Source organism: Leptonychotes weddellii, chromosome 4 (genome assembly GCF_054177405.1).
Source record: "Leptonychotes weddellii isolate Sample4059 chromosome 4, ASM5417740v2, whole genome shotgun sequence".
In the NCBI taxonomy this organism is placed as follows: Eukaryota; Metazoa; Chordata; class Mammalia; order Carnivora; family Phocidae; genus Leptonychotes; species Leptonychotes weddellii.
The window spans coordinates 14896697-14913865 of NC_138372.1; the positions used below are offsets into that span (position 1 = coordinate 14896697).

The 17169-nt window shown below is 52.4% G+C and overlaps 1 pseudogene; it reads right to left on the minus strand.

Annotated features, from left to right (window-relative positions):
- Positions 1–6: 6 nt before the first annotated feature.
- LOC115944625 (cytochrome c oxidase subunit FA4 pseudogene) lies at positions 7–1200 on the minus strand (annotated as a pseudogene).
- Between the last annotated feature and the right edge of the window lie 15969 nt (positions 1201–17169).

Consider the following 17169-nt stretch of genomic DNA (forward strand, 5'->3'; position numbering starts at 1 on the left):
AAACCCCAACACGATGCACCAACATGATTTCATGCATTTAGAGGGGAAATATTTCCTGGATGAGCGGAAAGTTGTGCGGATGGTTTCTGGAAGACCTTCATTCTTTTTTTTTTTAAAGATTTTATTTATTTATTTGAGAGAGAGAATGGGAGAGAGAGAGAGAGCTTGAGATGGGGGAGGGTCAGAGGGAGAAGCAGACTCCCTGCCGAGCAGGGAGCCCGATGCGGGACTCGATCCAGGGACTCCAGGATCATGACCTGAGCCGAAGGCAGTCGCCTAAGCAACTGAGCCACCCAGGCGCCCCTGGAAGACCTTCATTCTAAGCAGCTTTTTAGTAAAACATTTCATTTAGAAGTCTGGACCTTCTTTCGTTTGCTGTAATCTACATTCACTGAGTAGAACTTGTACTGATCACGGGAACCCCGTTCGTTCCAGGGTTCTGGGTTATGCTTCCTACCCCAACTGACATCTGGATCGAATAATACCAAGCACAAGACATACAGCTCTGCTCCCATATCCCTTCTCCAATAAAGACGAAGAGGAGGATGGAGCTCGGATGCTTCGTGGCCTGACCCAGGATCTGGCAGAACATGACTGGGTCCGGGAGAAGAACAGATCACATCTGCGAGGCCCGGCATGAAATAGTCCCCACACCAAGGACGAAGGGACATCCCGGACATCTCACACCTCCACACTACAATGACCAAATACAGGACGTTGGGCCGTGGGAGAGTATGATCATCTACTATACGGTCCACATCCACATTTTGCTGATTGCCCCTCTGACGTTCTTCATGGCAACTCTTCTTCCCATGCAAGATCCAAGCCAGGAGCACGCGTGGCCTTCGTTCTCAGGTGTCTTTGGTTTCCTTCAACCTGGAGCTGTTCTTCAGCCCTTTTTTGTCTTCTGTGACCTGGACATGTTTGAAGAGCATGGGCACATCGTTCTGGAGAGGGTTCTCCAGTCTGAGTTTAATCCAATGTTTCTGAATGACCAGACCCAGGATCATCAAGTGCTGTAACATGGAAACCTCTGTGTGGGCCCTCCCCAGCCCACAGCCAGTGAGCCTTTTGGTCCTGGGGTGGGGTGGTTATCGTTGCTGAAATGGGGAGCCAAGAGGAGAGATCAGAGGGCCCCCAAGAAGGAGGAAGAAAGGTGTGGGGGAACTCAGTGGACCAGGGAAGTGGTGTTAAGAGTTCCCTTGTGGGAAATCTGCTCTGGGTTGGGGGCCAGGCAGGCAGCCAGCGAGAGGGCGGGGCCTCTGTCCCGTTTGTCCTGAAGGTACCCAGGCATCGGGATCACTGGCCATTTCTGGCCTGGGCACTAAGAGCCTCTGGAAATAACTCCAGGACAATTATTTTAGGAGGAATGTGCTGTTCCTCCATCTTCCCAGAAAGTCAGGCTGCGTCCCAGAAGATCAAGAATGTCCCTCTCTGGCCTCCCTAACTCCAGGGGATCTCTAAGTACTCTGGGGGCTGCAGAGGTCTTTAGGGCCAGAAGTGGGGTCAAGGAGACTGAAAGCCCTTTCCCCGGGTGGGGAGGGGAGGTTCTGTCCTTAGATCCTGGGCTTTCAGGGTCCAGTCTTGAGTTAGGCCGGCTGGTCAGGGTCCAGCTGACTCCAAGCATGAGGACACATGAGGAGGAGGGTATGGGGAAGCTGCCTGCCCCTACCTCTTGCCCAGCCCCAGCCCCAAGAGACTGACATGGGTGGAGCACCTGCTAGGCTTCAGGACCTTCCACCCTCTCATTTAATCCTCACAGCACCCCTGAGAGGTAGGTATTTGGTTTTCCCGATGAGGTAATTGAAACACAGAAAGGGCAAGAGACTTACCCAAGCTCACCCGCCATCAGAATTAGAACCTGGTGTTCTGGCTCTATCCAGAGGGGGCCACTCCTCTCACTCGGTGAGGACACAGTAAGTGACCCTGGGAACTGGGCGGAGTTGGGAGGGGTCCAACCTGGAGACGCAGGCTGGTGGGCAGCTGAAGCCCTGTCCCCCACCAAACCCCATCCTCCACCACTCAGCAAGCCCGGCGGCCTCTTCCCTCCCTAGCACTGCAGGGATGAATGTCAGGGTCTCAGAATGTCCTGGGTGGGTGCCCCGCACAGTCCCCAGCCACAGCAGCCCCCACCCTCGCCCCACCGGGTCCAGCTCCAACCTTGGCTCCTTAGCTCCATTACCAAACCAGCTGGGCTTTCCATCATCCCTTGCCCCTCCCACCCATCCCCCTATCTCCCACCCCAGTAGTTCTACCTATCCCCTCTTGTGTCCCACCACATCCATCAGGGGCCCTTTCTCTACCCCAGGCATGAGGAGTTTGAGAGCATCTCATTCCTCTGGGCTACCCCAGAATGGAGGGAACAGCCTCCTTCTCCAGAGACCTGAGGACCCTGCCCCATTAGCACATATGCTGCTTATTAACCACCCCCCACTCCCCTCTACCCCCCGCACCTGCCACTCAGCAGTTACCCTTCTCCCCTGGGGCCTGAGGTGGTGGGACGGGTGTTCCCATGTCCTTTCAGTTGCATGGCTCCTGGAAGCATCAAAGATAAGGAGCAAGCGGAGCTTGGCAGCCCCGAGTGTGAGCTCAGCAGCTGCTGGCTTGAGACCCCCACGTTAGTCCAGGGGACAGCGAGAGCCAAGAGCCATGAAACTTTCTTGGCTGTCCCACCCTGCCTGGAGGACGTCTGTGCCCAGCCTCAGGCCACTGTTAGCAGTGTGACTCACCTGAGCCCTCACCTGGCACGGGGCCAGCTTGCTTGCGGGGCTGAAAAGTCTTTCCTGGGCCGGGTCCTGGCCCTCTCATTAGCTACAGCCTTTCACCCACCCAAGCACCGTGAGTCACACACCCCCATACCCCAGCAAACTCAAGGCTAAAGGCCCTCTGCTCACCAGCTGCCAAAACAGCCTTCCCCAAGCCCACATGTGGCAGGGACGGATTTGAGCTCAGAAGCATCGGGGCAGGTGTGGCTTGGCAGGAACCCCAGCCAACAAGAACTTCCCTCCTGCCAAGCCACCTTAGGAATTTGAGGGTAGAGCAGCCAAGGTAGGAGAGGACAGGGCTCCTGTCTTCATGGGGCCTGGGAAATTCCCTCTAAGGGAGGTGGGGACCATGGCCATATGTAGGTTTATCGACCACCTTGCAGGGAGAAGACGTAGGAAGGTAGGACGGCAAGTAACTGGCTCATGCTGTGACCTTGGGTAAGTGCCTGAACTTCTCCAAACCTCCATCTGCTGTTCTGTAAAAGGGGCAAGGAGGGTTCTCAGGGGACCTTGTAGACTCACAGGCTTGCAGGACGAGCTAATGTTTGTGAAAGGCCCTCATGCGCTGCAGGCTGCGGGGGGAGCAGTGGGGGCGTGCTGGGGTCAGCTCGGACTGGCTCACAGAGCCGATTTGTTAAATATTCCAGAATTTGGGGAACGGGTTGTTAAACTGCTGGTAGCTTGAAATCAGCCATGGTGGGAATACTTACATCACGGGAATTGGCAAAGCAACACATCAGGTGTGTTTCTTTGTGTGTGTGTCTTTTCTGAGCCCCAGCTCAGCAGCCTACCAGCGCAGCTGTGTGAAACCCCTGCTTCCTTATCCATAAAACCATAATAATAATAATGGCCCGTATGTATCTAGTGCGTACTGTGTCCCAGCTGTGTGTGTAACTTTCTGTGTCACCTTGGCTGGGGCACCTGGATGGGTGTGCCTACATGGCTGGTTAAACCTATTGCTGGGTGTGTCTGTGAAGGTGTTTCTGGAAGGCAGACCCCAGTGTGGGGCAACATTATCCAATTTGTTGAAGGCCAAAATAGAACAGAAAAGGTTGAATTTGTTCTCTGCCTGCCTGAGTTGGGCTAGCGATCCATCAGTCTTGGTTCTTAGACCTTCAGACCTGGCTTGGCATCTACACGATTGGTTGTCTAGTTCTCAGTCCTTTGAACCACACCACCTGCTTTTCTGGGTCTTAACCTCCGTAATTGCATGAGCCAATACTAATAATAAATCTCTTCACATGTATATTTATATACCTATAGACTAAAAGTTTGTGTCCCTCCAGAATTTGTATGTTGAAACCTAAGCCCCCATGGGGTGGTGTTTGGAGGTGGGGTCTTTGGGAGATGAGTAGATCATGAGAGTGGAGCCCTCATGGAGCTAGGGCCCCAGAGAGCATCCTCACCCCTTCCGTCACGTGAGGACACAGCAAGAAAGTGCTTCTGTGCCCCAGGAAGCAAGCTCTTACCAGACACCAAGGCTGCCAACACCTTGATCTCAGACTCCCAGCCTTCAGCACTGTGAGAAATAGATGGTTGTTACTTTCAGCCTCCCAGTCCGTGGAATTTTGGTATTATAACTCGAACATAGGCTAAGACATCTCTGTATTTCTTCTTACTGGTTCTGTTTCTCTGGGGAAGCTGGCCATGATACTGTGCTAAGTGCCTTATACGCATTCACTCATTTATCACTCATTCCGACCTTATGAGGTAGATAGGACTAGCACCCCCATTTTTCAGATGAGAAGCTGAAGGGCAGAGGTGAAGTAACTCACCTAAAGGAACACAGGCAAGGTTCTGAACCCAAGCAATCTGGCTCCCATCTGCCTGTCAACCGCGGTACCTCCTGCCACTGGGGCCACCGTCGCTTTGTCCTTGATGAAGCATTCGCTGAGTGGAGACACCGTGCCTAGCATTCTGCACAGGTAACAGGTGCACCCCCAAGCCCTCCAGCCTTCTGGGGTCCCTTTTCCTGTAATAATCAAATAAGACAGCTCAAACCTCCATTCCGTGTGCCGTGGGAAGTTTGGAGCCTTTCCCACTTTTTCTGAGGGAACCCAGGAGGTTGTTGCGGTCTCTTGTCACCACTCACTCTGGGTCCAATTCTCAGACCCCCCCTTGTTCCCCCACCTTCTCTGGCTGTCACTTTTTCTCAGGGGCACCCCCCCGCCCCGCCCGGCCACCATGACCCCTATTCCCTCCTTATCCGTGTCCCCAACCATCACAGACACGCAGCGACTGTGTGTGACAGACTTTCCTAAAGGCACAGGGTGACAGAAGGGTGACAACCCAGCATGGGACGAAAGGCAGCCCACCTGGAATAAATGGTGATGACTCAGTTCACGTCTATTGGCCTCCTCTCTGCTCAGGCTCAGGGCTCCCGCCATGAAGCTGGTGGGAGACCCTGCTCCGGCTCACCTCCTCCCCTCCCCCCATTCTGGGGCACCCCCCCCCCGCCTCCCCCCTCAGACTGCTCCTCCCCCCCCTCAGGCTGCTGATGACAGGGTTGACATTTCCGGCTCTTGGCTGTACCCCACAAAGCTGCTCCCTTGATTCTCAGCTGGGGTGGGGGGAGGCCACCTTCCATATGAAGGGGTTTTCCTCCTCCTGCCCCCACTGGGATGTGGAAGCAGCTGCTGACAATTTCTTGCTTCCTGTAACTCTGCTTTAGATGACGTAGATCCTTTCAATTCCAGAGTGAGGCAAAAACCTTGTGTTCCCAGACAGCAGCAATTTCCCGGTGACCTCCTGCCCGGTGCTGGTTCTAGCAGCTGTAAGACCTCGGGCAGCTTCCTTCCCTTAACTGAGCCTCAGATTCCTCATCTCTAAACGGGGCATCCTAAGAACACCTGCCCCCCAAGGTTGATCCCTTGGCATGTCGGCGACTCTCAATAAATACCGGCTGTTCATTATTTGACAGACGAGGAAATTGGGTTCTAGGCCCAGCTGTGTTATTAACTTGCTGCATGGCCTGGGCCTCAGTTTGTCCAATTGGAGAAGGAGAAGGGGCTGCTGAACGGTCTCTACTGGCCATTCCAGACCTGCCGTTCTCATGAATGGCATCTGCGAGTCTTTACATTGTGCACCCTATGTATGTCTTCACCTGGCTGTTCATCTGAATCTTTATATAATAAACTGGTAAACATGAGTAGTGTTTGGGACGCCTGGGTGGCTCAATCCATTGGGTGTCTGTCTATGGCTCAGGTCATGATGCCGGGGTCCTGGGACGCATTGGGCTCCCTGCTCAGCGGGGAGCCTGCTTCTCCCTCTGCCACTCCCCCTGCTTGTGTTCCCCCTCTCTCTCTGACAAATAAATAAATAAAATCTTTAAACAAACAAACAAACAAACAAACAAACACATGAGTAGTGTATCTCCAAGTGCTGCAAGACATTCTAGCAAATTATCAAACCAGAGGAAGGGGGTGGTAGGATTTTGTCTGAAGTGGGCACAGTCATACGGAACAGAGCCCTTTAACTGGTGGGCACCAGTACCAGATAGAAAGTGCCGGAAATGAATCGAATTGTTGGATACTCGGCGGGTATCAGAGAATTGGCTGGTGTCAGAAAACACCTCACAGCCTCTGTTTAAAGAAGCTCGTACATGGGGTCTGCAAAAGAAACATGTCCCAGGAAGCAAGGGGAGCATTTGATTCAGGCTGGGAAGGGAGGCACCTGCGGTCACGGGAAGATGTGACAAAGCTTGATGGTGGGTTCCTAAGAGGCATGGTACTATTCTTTCTTCCTTCCTTCCTTCCTTCCTTTCTTCTTTCTTTCTTTCTTTCCTTTTTTTGAAGACTTTATTTTTAAGTGCTCTCCATGCCCAACATGGGGCTTAAACTCACAACCCTGAGATAAAGAGTCACATACTCCACCGACTGAGCCAGACAGGTGCCCTGGCATGATACCATTCTTGAAACTTTTTGTATACTTGAAATATTTCACATTCATCAACTTGAAAAACAAACACACAGCAGAGGTGGGATGCAGTAGAAGGAGCTTCGACTGTGTCTGGAGTCCTGTGCCCCAGTGTCAGTTACGCCATGGGACCACTGTGTGACCTGAGCCGGTCACTGCCCTTCTCTGGGCCACATGGGCCAGTCTCATCCACTTGGATCCAAACATGTATTGAACGTCTATCAGGTGCTTATCTGTTTATACATCTGACCTCCCAAGCAGACCCTGAGCCCCTGGAAATGAGGGTCTGTCTCGCATCCCCGTCTTCCAGTGACCCGCACAGGCCCTAGTACTTTGTAGGTTTTCGGAAGGCAGGAAGGGGGGCGGGGATGGGAGGGAGGAAAGGAGGAAGGGAGAGAGGGAGGGAGAGAGGGAGGGAGGGGGGGGAGAGGGAGGAAAGGGGGGAAGGAATGAGTGCCAGGCCCTGTTTTGGAATAGTTGGAATGTCTCTGCCCCTGGAGGGTTTGGAGTCTGTGGATGAGGTCCTGGTTGGGCATCCTGGAGTGTCCTCAGGACTAGAGGCCCCTTGGTGGTGATCTTCCCGCCTGTGCCCCTGGGTTGCTTTTGCTGGGAAATGGGGGAGGCTGTGGGAGCAGAAGAGCCAGTTCAGAGACTAGGGGGCCTCTACCTCCCACTACAGAGACCCTACCCAAGGCTGGCTTTAGCCCTGATCTGACCCAACCAGGAGAGCACCAGGAAGGATGGAAAGGTGGGAAACCTCCTCTCGGTTGGCCTGGGCTCAAACCCCTACCAGGCACGGGCCAAGCCCTGAGCCCAGTGGGCCAGAGCCCATCCTCCTTGTCCAGCCCAGCAGAGTTGAGCTGCTCTGCCCCAGCTCTGTGGCACTTTTTTTTTTTTTTTTTTTGTCCTTGAGATCACTGGCAGCAGTTCAGTAAAAACCCAAGCAGCCTGCTTGACAGAGAGGGCAGCTGGGATCCGGAGATCTGGGTTCAATTCCCACCTTTGCCTCCAGGAGGCTGGGTAAGCATGCACACTTGACCTTGCCTCCCTGAGCCTCTTCCTCATATTTCATGCTCAGGGTTGTTGTGAAGATAGAAACAGAGAAGGTCTCATACTGTATTCAAGGAATTAAAAAATGAACTTACAGATACAGTTGAAGCCACGTGAAGACCTTGCCGACACCGCTCCCTCCCTTCTGGGAGGGTGCCACCATCCTGATCTCTCATGATCATTGCTATTCCTGTTTGTTCTGTTCCCACACATTGCCATATGGCATATCGTCGGTTTGCATGTTTTCAAATGCTATATATATATATATATTACAAGATACTGAATGCGTTATTCTGTAATTTGTTTTTTATTCAATGAAACGCTTCTGAGATCTATCCGTGTGGATACATGTAGCTCTAGTTCAATCATTTTAACTCTTTAGTATCGCACTCTACAAACATACCGCAATTCATCACTCTCCTGTCAATATACATTTAGGTTGTTTCCAGTTATGTTTTATTTCGAGCGACACTGTAACAGATAATCTTGTACATGTGAAAAAATGAACTAAGCACAGATGAGCGTTTCAGGGAGCTCACATGCATTAACCAGTGGTGCTCACTATTCATTTTGATGACAATATTTTCTGAACCCAAGTCAAGGCAAACAACTTGACAACAAGGCAGATCATTTGAGGTTGGGACTCTCTGGAATGCAAGAGTAATAATTGCCACCTTTTGTTCAATGCTCCCTATATATATGCCAAGCCCAGTGCTAAGTGTTTTATAGCTCAATTGCTCACTAAAACCCTGGGAGGGAGCGACTGGTGTTACCCTGGCTGAGGAAATCGAGGTGCAGAGAGGTTAGGTCTCTTGGCTAAGGTCACACAGCAATAGTTGAACTTGAATTCAAACCCAACCTGGGTCTGTCTGACTTCACCACCCATGTTTTAATGGACCAGAGAGGTCCCAAGTAGCATCTGCCAGAGCTGTGGGAGCATAAAGGCAAGAGGGACAGATCCCCACTGAGGGCTCAGGGAGACCTTCCTGAAGAAAGTGCCAACCCCAACTGGCCTGGAAAGATGGGGAGCATTGGGCGCCTGGGTGGCTCAGTTGGTTAAGCGACTGCCTTCGGCTCAGGTCATGATCCTGGAGTCCCGGGGATCGAGTCCCACATCAGGCTCCCTGCTCAGCAGGGGGTCTGCTTCTCCCTCTGCCCTCTTCCCTCTCGTGCTCTGTCTCTTATTCTCTCTCTCTCAAATAAATAAAATCTTTAAAAAAAAAAAAAAGATGGGGAGCATTGTGGCGGGCAGCATGGGGGGCCTCTGGGAGAAGAGACATTTCAGGCCAAAGCACCGAGGAAGGCACTGCGCCCCTTCACTCACCACCCTTGACTCCCCTGCCTACCTTCTTAGCATTTCTCTTTCCCCTGAGCCCACCATCATCTGTCTGCTTTTCACCCTTCTTCCTGATTCTCCTCTCTTTGCCTTTTTCTCCTGAGTCATCCTCTTTCTCTCTATTCTCCCAGTCTTCCATCCATTTACTCAGCTATTCGTCTAACATGAAATAAGCACCAGCACCGCGCCCAGGCATTGGAGCCTGGGTGGGGCAATCCCTAGCACTGGAGGTGAGTGCATCCATCACACTCAGCTCAGCTCCCATGAGGAACTCCTGAGACCTCTCTTCTCCCTCAAACACACCCAGAGACAACACAGCCTTACACAAGAAACCGACCAGAAAAAAACAAAAAACAAAACAAAAAAAAACCACACACAAAAAAACCCTTGAAACACGATCGCGGCTCTTGGGCACCCCCTGCTGGTAACTTGAGAGATTACATCCTGGGCTGGAGAACCTGAGCTTGCCGCCTGGGAGGGGCTGCCATGGCTTCCCTCACTTCCCTCCAGCCATTCTACCTTAGGTGGGGTTCCAAAGGGTGGGCTTTTTATCAGAAATGCTTAATGCTCTAGCCTTTGCCCAGCCCAAGCCAAAGACCAGAGTAAGAAGCCGTGAGAGATTATTACGAACTGAACGTTTGTGTCTCCCCCAAATTCTTATGTGGAAATCCTACCCCCAGTGTGATGTTATTAGAAGGTGGAGTCTTTGAGAGGTCACGAGGTCATGAGGGTAGAGCCCTCTTGAATGGGACTGGTGCTCTTTTTTTTTTTTTTAGATTTTTTATTTATTTATTTGAGAGAGAGAGAATGAGAGACAGAGAGCATGAGCGGGAGGAGGGTCAGAGGGAGAAGCAGACTCCCTGCCGAGCAGGGAGCCCGATGCGGGACTCAATCCCGGGACTCCAGGATCATGACCTGAGCCGAAGGCAGTCGCTTAACCAACTGAGCCACCCAGGCGTCCCGGGACTGGTGCTCTTAAAAGAAGGTCCACGGCAGCTTTCTGCCACGTGAGAATACAAAAAGATAGCCGTCCGAAACCTCGACACCGGATCTGCTGACACCTTGATCTTGGACTTCCCAGCCTCCAGAACTCTGAGAAATAAGTATTTGTTGTTGAGGCCACTGACTCTATGGTATTTTGTTACAGCATCCCAATAGATTAAGGCCCAGATGTTGGTTTTAACAGGGAGGAGGTGTATATTCTCTAGCATGCATGTGAATCACATACGTGTGTGCTCTGGTGTGTGCAGGGGGTGTGTGTGTGTGTACATACTCTGAGCAAGGCATGCTGGAGCTGTACATATGAGTAACCGAAACCCGTGCACACATCCCCTCTCTGGGGATACAAGTGGGAAGACCCACGCGCAGGCTCCTCACATGTAGATGGGACGGCTCTGAGGCATTGCCTCCCAGAGTTCCCCATGGGATCGGGCCTCTATTGTCCACTACCACACCTTGTCTGGGCCTCCTTCCCTTCCCTGTCTCCCTTCCCTGCTCCCAACACATGCTTCTCAGGGTCCCCTCCTAAATCAAGTACCTGCACCCAAATCCTTGTCTCAGGGTCTGCTCCTGGGACAATGAAGGAGGCAACCCCAGAGGAGAGGCCAATGGGCTTAGGCTGTCGGAGTGCAAGATCCTAAGAGCCTGGGTCCGCTTGTCATCACTGTGCTGATGGTGGTGTCCCACCCCCACCAGCCCACCTGGTTAGGTGAGAAAAGCCCTACATTTATTTTATTTTTAATTAAAAAAAATTTTTTTTTAAAGATTTTATTTATTTATTTGAGAGAGAGAATGAGAGAGAAAGAACACATGAGAGGGGATAGGGTCAGAGGGAGAAGCAGGCTCCCCGCCAAGCAGGGAGCCCGATGCGGGACTCGATCCCGGGACTCCGGGATCATGACCTGAGCCGAAGGCAGTCGCTCAACCAACTGAGCCACCCAGGCGCCCCGAAAAGCCCTACATTTAAATTGCTTTTATTTGATTGATTGATTGATTGATTGCTTGGGGGGGAGGGGCAGAGGGAGAAGAGGAGAGAGAATCTTAAGCAGGCTCCACACCCAGCACAGAGCCTAATGCAGGGCTCGATCTCACGCCCCTGAGACCCTGACCTGAGCTGAAACCAAGAGTCGGAAGCTTTACTGACCGAGCCACCCAGGTGCCCGTTAGGTCGTTTTGAATGGCGTCATCGGTTACTTGTGGCTGAAAGCCTTCTAGGAATATGTAGTCTTCGGGGGTGTGTTCCACGTGAAGGGCTGGCCGGCAACCAGGCGAGGACAAGCCACCGCGCGTGCGGCACTGCTAAGTGTGTGTGTGTGTGTGTGTGTGTGTGTGTGTGCACGCACGCGCACGTGTTGGCAGCATCTGCTCACCAGAGGCCCTGAGCGAGTGCCTGCCCTGTGCAAGCCCCGTGCAGCGGCTGTGTATCTGGGACACCGAACTGGGTCGCCTGGCATATTTGTGCGTGTCCTGCGTGGTTCCCCCATGAGACCCAGGCTCCGTCTTTCTTGCGCACTTCCCTTGTCCTTGGCCATCTGCCTATCCGTGGCCCCCATCCTGGTTGCCCGGACAACCTCTGTAGAATCCCAGCTAGTCTCTCAGAAGGTATTCTTGCTCTTTAGTCTATTTTCCGCTCAGCAGTCAGAAAGACCTAGAATTTGAAAACATGCATTGGATCGTGTTGCTCTCTTATTGAAAACCCTTCAAAGGCCCCTGTTGCTCTGAGGCGCCTCCCTACAGAGACCTCCAGTTCATCCTTCTCCTCCCGTTTGGGTTTATTTCTCAGTGTCGAGGTTGAGCAGGGGGTATGGGGAGATGGATTCCTACAAGCTGGATTTCCCCAGTACCTGTGACCGCTGGTTTCCAGCTGGGTTCAGCCAATGGGGGGCACTGGTGGGAGACAGGAGGGCTGGGGGAAGAGAGAAATCAGGGTAGTCTCTCCCTATGCCTCCTCCATGGCTCCCAATGGACAGGCCTGGGCTGGGTCCAGCTTTGGCTGGGCGGCCCTGGCTCCTGAGCTCCAGCTAACAGCATCCCCTTCCTCTATCCCTCCATCCTGGGAGTAGCTTGGCTAATCTCTGGGTTCCTCCACCTTCCCTGTTGGCTTCTCGACACTTCCTGCACCTGGGTAACCGATTCCCTGAATGAAATTGAGATTTCCGTTTTCTGGCTTGACACTGACAGCCTTCTGACTTCCGGCCTGAGGAGGAAGCCAGCAGCCTGTGTAGGGCGGAGCCACCAGAACGAACCCCAGCCTTGGTGTTCCTCCTGTGCTTCCCCTGCCTCTGGACTCGAAGTCAAGTCCTGTGAGAGGATACATGTCCTAATTGTTTACCTTAGACAGAGCTTCTTGCTGCTCACATCTGAAAACGTTTGTGGCATTTGGTGCCAGAGACCTGTAGCTGCCCCCACTACCCATTCTTCCTTTCTTTTTAATGGCAACAGATGTTGTCCTTGTGCACAGGGCATTTCCAGGCTCCTGGGCAGCCAGGGGAGGCCAAGTGCTGATTTCTGACGTTGGTCAGAAGAGATGTATGCAAATTTCAGGTTGGGTGCTTAAAGATAAAGCACCCGCTTGCCCTTCCCTCTCTCTGTCGGGAACGTGGGTGTGGTAGACGAGCCATCGTGCGTGCGTGTGAGTCTCCTGGGGTCGCTCACCGGTGCTTAAGCGATAGAAATGTATCCTCATAGTTCTAGATGCTGGAAGTCTGAAATCAAAATGTCAGCGAGGTTGGTTCCTTCTGAGGTCATGTTGGAAGGAGCTGTTACAGGCCCCTCTCCTTGGCTTGGAGATGGCTGTCTCCCCTCTGTGTCTGTCTGTCTCTGTGTCCAAATTTCCCTTTTATAAGGACAAGTCATGTTGGAGTAGGGCCCACCCAAATGACCTCATTTTAGCTAATTGCATTGGCAATGACCTTATGTCCAAATAAGGTCACATTCTGAGGTACTAGGAGTTAGGACTTTGACATCGGAATCTGGGGGGACACAACTAAACCCCTTACAAATGCCTTGTGGATGAGGACACACTCTAGGAACCTCGAGATGGAAAGAGCAGATGACTTCACAGAGCAAAGCTGCAAGGAGAGCTTGGACTTTGTGGTTAGAGGGGAATACATTTCTAGCTTAATTTTATGCACTGCTATTTGAGGTCTCTGCTGCATTCAGTGAAACCACGATCTGGGAAGGGAACAGAGGTCAAGCCCAAAGGGTAATAGAGGAATATTTAACCGAAGTGCAGGCAAGATTGGAGAAACTAATAAGAGATGGTGAGGCACCCCAAGGCTGGCAACAATGGGGAGCTGATACCACGCCTAGGCCCGAAGGGCCAGAGGGAGGAGGGGGTTCTTGGAGCCCAGAGGAAGTAGCCCTGGGAAAAGGAGGCCTCCTGCTGGGAGCCAGGGCCTTTGGTGGAGGAATGCGGCCAATGCAAACCTGCAGAAAGGGGGCTAGCGAATAGACACCCTAACTGCTCTCTCTTCCTGTCCTTCAGTCTCTGCTGGTAGCTTCCCCTGACTGATCCAAACCCAGAGGACAAATGAGCCGGCTGATGCCATCATCCATCAGGCCAGCCAATGGGGCAGGGTGGGGCCAGGCGGAGAGCAGACGGAGAGTGCCCAGCGGACCGACGCTGAATTCCTGCTGCCACGCTACCCTGCTGGCGGTGAGTTGTCATCCTGGCAGAAGGATTGCTGGGGACCGGGACAGTGCCTGGAATCCAGTAGGTGCTCCACAAATACTTGTTGCATGTGTATGTGCCAGGAGGGCAGGGGAGGGAGGGAGCTTCACCCCTCCAGTCTCCCCTTCACACCCCCCCACAGGGGCCAGGGGGTTCTCCCACCCCACCCCGGCTCTGCCCAAGGAAGGCATGGCCCTGGCTGTGGGAAGAAGGCTGTCCCTGTCCCCACCGCTCGCCAGTGCAATTGCCCAGCAGTCTTCTCGCATCCCAGCTGATTCAGTGGCTTCCTTGGGGCGAGAGACATGCCATTTCTGCCCTGGGTCCCCTCAGTGGTGGCTTCTTGGCGCCATTGTCATGGGGCGCCTGCCTGATCCTGGGCCTCCCTGAGGTTGTGCTGTCCCATCTTATAGGGGTGGGGCTGGTCGTTGCAGAACTACAAGGTGATGAGGCACCAGAGTCTGGACTTAAGATCATTATGTGGGATGGGATTAACAGTTAACACTGGCACCTTAAAGGCTCTGAAAAGTCCTGCAGGAAAGAACTGTTTGGACTTTGTGTGATCTCATGTTTCCAGATCCCATCTGATCTTTGTTTCTTTGTTGTGTTCCCGCTGGGTTCTGTTCTGAGAGCCGAGCCCACAGCAGTGAACAAAGCAGACAAAAACCCTTGCCTCATGGGGCTCCATTCCCGTGGGTCCATTTGTCATGGAATATCTACTAATATCTTCTAGAAGGCTGGTCATCAGAACCACCATCCAAACCCCACTGCCGAGCATCTCTGGGACACACAGAGGCGATGGCCTCCAGATGTGCCCTTCATGAATGTCAGGGTCAACTCCACTTTCAGGGTAGGAAGAGTCAGGCATTTGACGAGTCCTTTAGCTTCATTCATTCATTCATTCATTCATTCTTTCTTTCTTTGCCTCTTTTAATGTGTACCTACTATGTGCCAGGCCCCCTCTGGGACTTCAAAGATGAATAAGAGAAAGTTTTACCTTCGTGGAACTCCCCATCAGGTGGGAACCAGAAATAATGGAAACATCTTCTTCCTAAGAAAAAGTCTCCCCAGCTGCACCCCCCGCCCCCGACCTCCTTCTCAATTCCTCATATTTTCCTGCACACGCAGAGGTCCACCTCCCATTCAGGACATGGCTTGCAAAGGCCTCATGGATGGAGATTTGGCCTTCCCAGGGGTTCGGAGGAGGGTCCTCTTTTGGGATTTCCTCCCATTCAGGACATGGCTTGCAAAGGCCTCATGGATGGAGATTTGGCCTTCCCAGGGGTTCGGAGGAGGGTCCTCTTTTGGGATTTTGCTCCAGCTGCTCCTAGACCAGAAGCCCCCAGAGGGTCAACGGCAACATAGCTGACAGTGTCCACAGGGCCTGGAAGGCGAGATGCCCCGCAGGGATTGTGTGGGGGAGATGGCCCATCTCCCTCGGGGCCAAGCCAAGGGCCAGGGTGGATGCCTGTCTGTCTGCAGGGCCGACAGAGGGGTGCGAGCTGCTCAAAGCCAGCAGGATAGAGGCTGGGTGGTTTATCGGGCGAAGCTCGGTGGGGGAGGGGGGCCTTCCCCAGACCATCGGTGACCCTCTGCCAGGCCAAGCAGTGACCAACCAGGGGCCTTGAGCCAGGCCTCACTGCTCTCTGGGTCTCAAGTCTCCATCTGCCAGAAAGAAGAGAAGAAGAGAAGGGTCAGATCATCTTGCAGGCTCAGTTTCAGACATTCTGTGACTGAATCTGGACGCCTTGGACCTGCCCCTTGCACTCCCCTGCCGCCTCCCTGACTTTCCGTCTTTCTTCCTCAGCTCAGGGTCTGGGGAATGGCTCTGAGCTCCAAAGCTGAGCAAACAAACATGTCCAGGCCCATAGGGAACTGGGGGTAAGGGAGGCCATGGCTATTTTTAGCCCAGTTTGAAGGATTTTCACAGCTGCTCCCGTTGTTCCCACGCTCTTTGCAGGGGCCAGGCTACCGGAGCAGCGGACGGGATCGTGGCTGTGATGGCAGGGGGAACACTCCTGAAAGAAAACCTGCCCGCCTCATGCCTGACATCCGCCCTTAGTAATCCATAACGCTACTGAGCATTGCCCTCCTCCCCTGCTTCCAAAATGTAGGAGCCCCAAAGGAGGGCTCTACACTGAGTCAGTAATGCTAGCAGGAGGGAGTCTGGCAATTCTTAGATCACGGGGCCCTGGGGGAACGTCAGGGATTACTCAGGAAAGTCTGCGGAGCCTGTTTGCCCTAATCAGCAAACATTTACTGAGCACCTATTAAGTGCTAGTCCTGGGCGGGGAGGCTATTTCCAACAGCCAGTAAGGATGTGCTAAGTCTTTTCTGCAATTTTTTTTTAAGATTTTATTTATTTATGAGAGAGGCAGAGAGAGAGTGCACGCGTGAGTGAGAGAGTGAGAAAGAACATGAGCAAGGGGGAGGGGCAGAGGGAGAAGCAGACTCCCGCTGAGCAGGGAACCCGGCCACAGGACCATGACCTGAGCTTGAAGGCAGACACTTAACTGACCGAGCCACTCAGGTGCCCTACAATTTTTTTTTTTTTTTGAGAGAGAGAGAGCAGGCGGGGAGGGGGGAGGGGTAGAGAGAGGGAGAGAGAGAATCTCAAGCAGGCTCCACGCGCTCAGCACAGAGTCCGATGCAGGGCTCCATCTCACCACTCTGAGATCATGACCTGAGCCACGATCAAGAGTCTGATGCTTAACCGACTGAGCCACCCAGGCGCCCCTTTTCTGCAAATTAATGTGAATTAAGTTCACTGATTCAGTGCCAGGCACTGTGCTTCATTCTTCACGGAGGTAATCTCAGAGATTGCTCTATTTCCAAAATATACCCTGATCCCAACCATGTCTCTCCATTTCCATCTCCACCACCCCAGGCCCCACCCACTTTTTTCCATGACGAAAATAGCTCCAGTTGGCCCCCCTCACTCTTACCCCATAATCCTCCATTGTCAGCCGCGCCCAGAAAGACATTTGTTTGAAAGAGTAAATGAGATCCTAGGTCCTTGCCCTACTCAGTTGCCTCCCCTCGCCCCGTGGCTTTTTCCTTATACTTAGAATAAAGATCCAAGTCTTTATTATCAGACCTGCTGAGAGATTTTACAGGGTCTGGCTCTCACTCACCTCTTTCTCTCTTTTTGTCTTATTCTCTCTTTCTCTGTCAGTTTGGATTTCAAGTAACAGAATTGGATTAATAATAATCTTCAGTCTATGACATACTCTCATCACAGTTTCAGGTATCATTAGGCTACTCGTGGGCTACTTTTATTTAGTTAGACATACAGTTATTTTAAATAATATGTTAGTGCGTCTAACATACTGACACAGATGAAACTTGAAAGCTTTTTTTTTTTTTAAAGATTTTATTTATTTAGGGCGCCTGGGTGGCTCAGTTGGTTAAGCGACTGCCTTCGGCTCAGGTCA